Here is a 9,021-nt window from a genome sequence, read left to right on the forward strand (position 1 = left end):
GCTTGAATAGACGAACAAACATCCTCAAACTTAGTTTGCTCTTCTTGAAGTGATTTGGATAAGGAATCCACTGAAGCATTCAGTTTGGCTGCATTGGAATCAGCATGCCCTTTGAGTGATTGTAGAAAAATTTGTGAACTATTAACCAGTTCTGAAACCTCAGTAATGGCCTTCTTGCAAGAAGAAGTAGAAGCGTCAACAACCTTCGTTGATTTGTCAATAACCCCAGTATATTGCTCAAAAGCAGTGTCCATAAAAGCTTTGAGCACAACATCATTGTATGACTTGTTGGCAGCAAGCAATTTATCGAGCTTATCATCAATACTTTCCAATTGTTGGCGTGTGACAGGAGCTTCTTCATCGTCATCTGTTGGAAACCGATAGGGACTGTAAGAAGTCGAGTCAAACTCAACATTATCACCACCGAGAGTGGCACCGGAATCGGTTGAAGGTGAGGGTGAAAGAGGTTTAGAAGTAACTGGAGGTTCGGTTTCAGTATTCGCCCCCGTATTAGATACGTTGACATTTACTGTCGGTTATGGGTTAGTGGTGGTAGTTGATTGGGAAATAATAGGAGGAGGTAAGGGAGTGGTAGAAATGGGTATGGTATTAATGGGTGGTGGTGGTGGAATAGAAGTTGTTGTGTGAGATGTGGTAGGTGGGGGAATAGGAGCAACCGAAATTGGAACAGTTGTTTTCGGTGGAGATGGAGGAGGTGTTGGAATCTTATCATGAAGAGGTTCGGTTGGAGTTGGTGATCGAGGAGGTGTGTTACCTCTCGCTGATTCTTGATGCTGAATTCCCTCTTCTTCATCCTCCACATCATTGTCTGAACTGGAAGGAGAAGGACTCTTGTATTTCTTCGCCATCTTCTTAATCTTCTTTGGCTTAGAAGAATCCCCTTTTTCAGACTTTCGCTTCCTAGACTTGGCAGGCTTAGACGAATCAGCCTCGGTTGTCCCTTTCTTGGTAGTGGCCCGTTTACCTCGGTTTGCAGGCTTCTCCACAGCATCCAAAGTAGCTTGCTGTTCAGGAGATAGTACTCTCGGTTCCTTGGGAGGAAGCTTGCGATAATCAGCCATCACCTTACTTTCGGCTGATACACACCTGTACATCGTCTTAGGTATGGAGCCATTGTGAGGGAACTTTGTGGGATCAGAAAAGATGATTTTCTTGGTGTGAAAAGTAGCCACAGACGAGACCAGGGCATCCTTCATTACCGGAATATGCAAAGAATCAATTGCCCTTCTCGTGATAATGGTCCAAAAGCGTCGACAAGAAATTTCTGAATGTCTCGTTGAAGTATTGAGACTTTGCACCACCTGTGACCAGATAATCGACCCATAGTCGAGATTTATCCCATTGTAAAGACCATATATAATGGTCAGAAAACCTTTGCTGGTACCATCAGACCCAGCACTCCTCTCCGCTAAACCCTTGTTGATAAGAGTTAGCAACCCATTTCATTGTGGCGGTAAGCATGACTTCTTAACCTTCGTAACCGTGGTAAGCACATCAGTGTAGCCCATCTCGTAGAGCATCGAGAATAGTTGAGTAGTGGTGATGAAGTCAGGTGAGATCACAGACGAATCCACAGCAAGCTGTAACAGAGAACAAAATCTCCCTTTTGAAATCGAAGCCTTGTGAGAGAAGATTTGGAAGTAGATCCTCTCCTTGTTCTTGTCATATGAAGCAGTAGTGTAGACCTGCGATGTGAGTGACATTGGAACGGATTCCACCTGTGTTAGGGCGAGAACTAGAGGTGAGTACTTCAAGCATTCAATCACTTGTAGCATGTATGAATCGTACAGAAAAGGGTTGAGTTGAATGATCAGGTTCTGGGTTGGCTTGATCGAGAGCAATGAGGACGAAGCAGTTTGATCTTGAACAGATGAGGAATGCGCAATTGTTGAGAGAAGGAAGAAGATGAACAGTTGCAGAGCGCCTTAACTATTGAGAGAATTCGTTGCTGGTAAAGGAGACAAATGAGATTAGAAACTCTTTAAATACCGTTGCCAGGAGAGAGAAAAAAAATCATCATGATAATGACGCGGTCACTGAAACGTCGCCTGAAAAGCGCAATGTGACAGGTTGGTTGCACCCAGGTATACATCAGCACGCGTGGCTTTAGGAACCGTTCAAATTCACGCGCCCAAAATCTTATCCACAATTCGTCGTTTGAAATTCAGCTTCGCTCGAAGAATTAGGATAACCCCTGTTGCTCAAAAGTTAAACAAAAATCGAACCAATAGCAACCAGAATGTTGGAAAATCATAAAGAATTTTCGTGCAATAGTGTGACAAAAGATAAAGAAATAAAGCAAAATGTGTATTGGATGTGAGTGATGTCTGTGAGAAAACATAAAGCAGATGATTCCGGGCAAGAATCGCTTCCTTCAAAGTCAAGAGAGACTTGAAGTGCTTGTGTGGTTTCCCGAGAAAATACGATCGAGTGTTTATAAAGAAACACCGAAAGGCTTCTTTTAATTTATAGGCTAAGGGTAGCTTATCTTCAACCGAACGTCGATTCTTAACATAAGACCGAACGTTGGAAGAAGTACTTGTGAGACCGATGTGGTCTGTGGAACAAGTAGGTTGGATATAATTTATAGTGACTAAAGATATTATAAAAACCTCAAAAAAAAAAATAATAAACTGGATCTTTTTGGGTAGAAGTGCCCTGGTGTTAGACAATTTCATAAAAGACCACTCAAAAAATAAAATGAGATTTCATTAGGTAACGAGTAAGATCTTGAATATAATGATTCACCGTCAATTCATTGTTAGTGTTGGATTGTGGGTTTCACTCAGCACGTGGTGTACGTATCTAAGATCACAAACACAGATTTTATGCAACCATAAACCTCAGTGGTAAAGACCGAGAGTCTCAAGGGTTACAGTGGTGAACCGAAAGTTGATGGAGAATGTAAGGAGGGTGGTTAAAGAACCGAAAGTACCGCTGCTATATAAACATGACAAAGCAGAAAACTCTTAACTCATTTGAGAAGAGTAAGGTAGCTCTTGACTTGAGGTGATTGTTATACCCGGATTGGGAAGAAACGATAGGTATAGATCGAATCATTAAGGCCTTGCTCTTAGTCGTAGAGGCTTCGGTCGACATGCAGCAACATGCTTCTAGGGACTCTTAACTAGTTCAGATGAAAAGAATCATACCTGCCTTAGCTCCAAATTCTGTTGCACTGATTCACTTGGTACCTAATTAAAAGAACAAGCCAACAAACACACCACACAAACAAAACAAACAAACAAACCAAACAAAACAAAAAAAACTTTTAGAAAAAAAAAATTTGGAGTTTTGAAATTTTCTGAAAAATAATAAAAACAGAAAGAAAAAATATATTTGTGGATTTTTGAAATTTTCTGAAAAATAATAAAAACAGAAAAATAAAATAAAAAAAATAAATTTAAAACAAAACACTCTTAAAAAAAATTAAAATAGAGTAAGAAAATAGACTTAAAAGAATAAACAAAATGTACAACCGAAACCAAATCTTAAAAGAATGAAGCGAAATAAGCCGAGTGTTCGGTTCATTTCGGTTCCTTAAAATTCCAGAGCCAAAATAGACCTAGCGTTCGGTTCATTTCGGTTCCCGAAAATTATGGAGCCGAAATAGACCGAGCGTTCGGTTCATTTCGGTTCCCGAAAAATCCGGAACCGAAATAGACCGAGCGTTTGCTCTATTTCGCTTGTCTAATTTTTAGAGAGAGATTTGAGGATTCGGTACCGACTCTGCTTCCATCATTCCCAAGCCTTGTAAAATTTTATTGAAGCTCGCTTCAGGTAAGGCTTTAGTGAATATGTCAGCTAGTTGATCAGCGGACCGAACGAAATATACTACCACGTTCCCATCTTCTACATGGTCCTTGATGAAATGATATCTAAGTGTAATATGCTTACTCTTTGAGTGTTGCACTGGATTGTGACATATTCTTATCGCACTTTCTGAGTCACAATAAAGAGGTATTTTCTTCATACTTAGCCCATAGTCTCTTAGTTGGCTTTGTATCCATATTACTTGAGAGGTACAGGATGCTGCAGCTATGTACTAAGCTTCGGCTGTTGAAAGTGACACACATGTTTGCTTCTTGGACTGCCAGCTAACAAGTTTTCCGTCAAGGAATTGGCATCCACCAGTAGTGCTCTTTCGGTCCAGACCACATCCTCCAAGATCAGCATCAGAAAAAGCTTGAATAAAAAGTCCAGATCTAGCAGGGTACCAGAGACCGAGAGACGGGGTTTGCTTCAGGTAACGAAAAATATTTTTCACTGCCACCATGTGAGGTTCTCTTGGATTTGCTTGAAACCTAGCACAATAACAAACAGAAAACATAATGTCCGGTCTACTAGCTGTTAGATACATAAGGGACCCTATCATTTGACGATATAGTGTTATGTCAACAGCAGGTTTTTCCAGAGATGGTGTTAACTTAGTGCCAAATGCCATAGGAACCATCACTTTGGAATCTCCCGTCATACCGAATTTTACCAGCAAGTTCTTTGTGTAGGCCTTCTGGTTGATAAATATACCTTCTGATCCCTGTCTAATATTCAAACCAAGGAAAAAATTAATCGGACCCATTGCGCTCATTTCAAATTTCCTCTCCATCAACTTCCTGAATTCAACTGTTAAGCTAGGACTCGTGGAGCTGAAGATGATGTCATCGACATAAATCATAACTATCATTAGATGTTCGCCTTCTTTCTTTCGGAAGAAGGTTGGGTCAACCGAACCCTGCTTGAATTTCGACATTTTCAGAAAGCGAGTTAAAGTTTCATACCAGGCCCTCGGTGCTTGCTTCAAACCATATACAGCTTTATCCAGCACACAGCAATGATCAGGGAATTTCTCGTTCACGAACCCAGGTGGTTGCTCAACATACACCGTTTCTTCTAGTTCTCCATTCAAGAAAGCGCATTTTACATCCATTTGGAAAACTTCGAAGTTTTTATGAGCAGCATATGCCAGAAAAATTCTAACTGATTCCAACCTTGCTACAGGAGCGAAGGTTTCCTCATAATCTATCCCTTCCTCTTGGCAATATCCTTTCACAACCAACCGAGCCTTGTTGCAAATAACGTTTCCTTCTTTGTCCAATTTATTCCTGAAGACCCATTTTAAGCCGACCACTGAAGCATCCTTTGGTGTGGGAATCAGCCTCCAAACTCGATTTCGTTCGAACTCCTGGAGTTCATCTTGCATTGCTTGTACCCAATCAGAATAATCAAGTGCAACATTAACTGTCTTCGGTTCGACTTTGGAGACAAACGAATTAAACATACAGAATTCAACATTAGAGAATAATGAAGTTTGTTTCGCTTTCAATTGAGAACGTGTGAGAACTCACTCAGATGATTCACCAATGATTTGTGCTTTGGGATGATCTGTTGGGTTTTAGTATACTACAACATCCTATGGTGCACATACAACCCTAAATACCTTGGATCTATGTTTTCTCTATTATACATGCAAATATGAAGTTTCCAAGATATTACCCTATACTAGCATACAAATATCATATACTTGGGTAATAAAATAGATAGAATACATACCTTTTTTTTATGTAACTTGTCTTCATGAAGCTTGAGTTCCTAGTGCCCCAAGTGTGACACCTCAAATGGTTCACACAACACCATGAACACTTGGAATAACCTTGAGAATAAGGATACTTTGGTTCTCTCTAGTGAAATCGGCCTTGCCCTTTTGTGTACACACACTAGTGCCCATTTCACCAAGCAAGGACATCTTTATATAGTGTGGAGATTAGGGTTAAACCCTAATACCCATGACCTTTCATTTCATATGATCCATGGGTTAAACACTCCATGGACTATCCATGAAAGCTTAGCCCAACCTAAATGAACTTGGCCCATCACACACATATATCTTAGAGTCCATATTTAATTAGTTCCTTTTGATCACTTAGTTAATTATAAATTAATTCTTGATCCATACTAATTAAATAATATGATTATATATTAATATATTAGAACTTATAATATATTAATATAAATCACTAGTATCCTTTTTCCTCATCTTGTCTATCCAATCGTCCCGATGCCATGCAACCCAAATGGACCATGTCGGGTCGGGTCAAGTCTTACCAATTATAGTTATGGACATAGACATTAATCCAACAGTCTCCCACTTGGATAAGTCTAAAACTATTATTGAGTATGACTTCAAAAACCAACTGGCAATCGTAGCTCTCAAAAGCTTCTGTCGAACTCTGACCTTGCCGATGAACTCTGACCTTTGTGAATGACTTGTCCATTAGATAAGGGATCATATACTCCTCCATTCTAGATATCATATGGACTGAGACATGGATTATTAATCATTCTCTCTGTCCATTTGTTGTTTCCCGATTTCCGATTTATGATGACTGACTGATTGAACAAATCAAATCAGTCCTGGCTTGGCCAAGCACTCACATGTGTCATCGCTAAATCATCGAGGGGCCCACAAATATCGCTTTTATCCCGAAGGTAAAAGGAATGGATAAAATTCGACTCATATGGCTTGTTCTTCTACTTGTTGAATCATACACAAAGGCACGTTTTATAACATCGAGTTACCAATGCGTTTTCGTGCAATTAATGTATAACCAACTCATAGTAACAACTCATATCTCTAGGTTTTAAGAATATGAGATATTATCGTCTCATGATAACTCGTGATAAAATCCATGAAGTGATTCAAATGAGCGTGGGTTGAATCCAATACTCAGAACTTATGAGCACTCATGAATGTTGTAGCACCACTTTGTCCAACATCTTAGACCTCTACAATCCAACGCATGACAGTCTTGATTCATATCTACTTCCAACATATGACCGACTGTGGATAGTTTGAATAACTTAGTCATTCAGGAAGAATGACCGAGTTTATTCTGGAAGTCAAAACATGCAAAATGAAACACAAGAATAAATGAATCAAATATGGTATCAAACCCTATGAATATAAATAGACCACTTTTATTTATCACCATACCGATTACTCATTATTTCATTGTTTCGGTTTTATCAACTTTATACCTAAATTAAAAACACTATTTGTCCCATGCTCCAAGCATGTACACTATGTTTTTCTAAACAATTGCTTTGCCATACACCAAGTATGCACTCTATGTTTGTCTATGATCCTTACTTTGTGAAATAAACCAATTGAACATAATTTCAATGATTCTAATTTCACACTCCCAAATCCTTATCGAAAAATGTGTGAATTTCAAATTCCTATCATTTATCAAAATCTGTTTAGATTTTAAACTTATATGCACTGACCCTCCTGTAATGAATATGTATAAAGTCACAAAGACTTGTCAACAGTCATTATAAGGTATTCCAATGGAGATCAAATCCATGGAAACTAAGTCTCATATTCAAAGTACATTGCTTTGGACATGCTTCTTGCATTAAGTTTTCTAATCTTACACAGATAACTTCCACCTATGGAGACAACTCCATATTCTCATTTTGACTATCACTTCTGAACAAGAGATGCCTCTTTTCAGAATATGTCAATATGGTCCTTCCAAAATTATCACTATACTTCCAACTGTCCCTGAGCAACCAATCTTTGGTAAACCTCAGATTGTCCTCGACAATTGCTTAATCATTTTAGTCATATCCAATTCTAGACCTTTTCCCTTCTTAATGCCTCTGGGCATTTGGAAAAATTTAGAAATGACAAATATTATAGCACATGCAATCGATCCTGTACCCAAAGCAAATTGTACACGATTCATGATGTCTCACATAAAGACATGATTCTAGACCAGTCTTTTGCTATAATATTTTTATTTGCCATGTTTTCAAAATTTGACTATGAAGAGGGATGCCGTAATCATAATCGAATTTTGAGAACGCAATATATAGAATTTCCTTAAGTTAAACCAATCCAACATGAAATTCATATATATATTCTTGACTAAAGATGATTAAGGTCTCAATCTAAGCCTTTAGAACTGAAATGAAGTATATCCTCTCCCTTAATTATAGCAAAACAACTTTTTCAATCCCTGCAGCCTCACGAATTGAAACTTTTGTTTTCTATATTTAACATTGCTAACTTGCAACACTAACAATAATTATCATGCTCCCACTAACATGATGATTATTAGCATAACACTTATGCTCCCACTAGCTTTGACATGTACTCAGAAATCAGCTGGACTTCTAGAAATCAATACTTTATTGACTTTCTTACCAAAGTTCAGATTTCTGATACGAGATGCTTTGATAAAACTTTATCAAAATCATACACCTTTCCTTAGATAGCATGCATGTGTGTCTAAACAATTTCAGAACTATGAAAAGGGATGCCGTAATCATAGTCTCAATTGTTTAGACCTTTTGCCATCTGCTTTAAATCTACTTGGTGGAAGTGTTTCCTCACCATCATTTTCATGAATCGGAGAGAAACCTTATGACCCTTAGATTTTATGGTGTATGTGTTCTTATCCATGTGAATCGTCAAAACCATAGTCACAAGACAAGGATAATGACAAATCCAAACTCATATGGACTGAACTTATGCAATCTTAACTTCTTGCCACCTGGCAGTACAGGGCCTGCCATTGCTTCCAAGTTGTTATGCAACCAATTGAGAACTTTCAGAACTCCAATGCAAAGCCAACTTTAACTGGAATGGGCACAGAATATGTCAACACGATAGGTTATAAACCTCAAGTCGTGTGCTAGTGAAGAACCTCAGGTTTTATTCTTGATTAGTTCTTGAAATTCTTTTTAGGATCTTTAAGACTCCCACTGTCCTCTTGACATATAAGACTATCTTGCCAAATATTCAAGAGATAGTGCGGATTCTTTATCAAGACAAACACTTCACACAATTGGCCTTAGTTGGTCTTTGTTTTATCCAAAACATCACAACTTACCAATTTCAAATGTACAAGAGTAGGACACTTTTACTCTTACATTTGACAAGTGTTTTAAACCTTTCTTTAAGATATGTCACTCAAGTTACAATCTTGGAGTATG

Source organism: Lactuca virosa, chromosome 7 (assembly GCF_052849685.1).
Source record: "Lactuca virosa cultivar CGN04683 chromosome 7, Lactuca_virosa_CGN04683_v6, whole genome shotgun sequence".
Taxonomy (NCBI): Eukaryota; Viridiplantae; Streptophyta; class Magnoliopsida; order Asterales; family Asteraceae; genus Lactuca; species Lactuca virosa.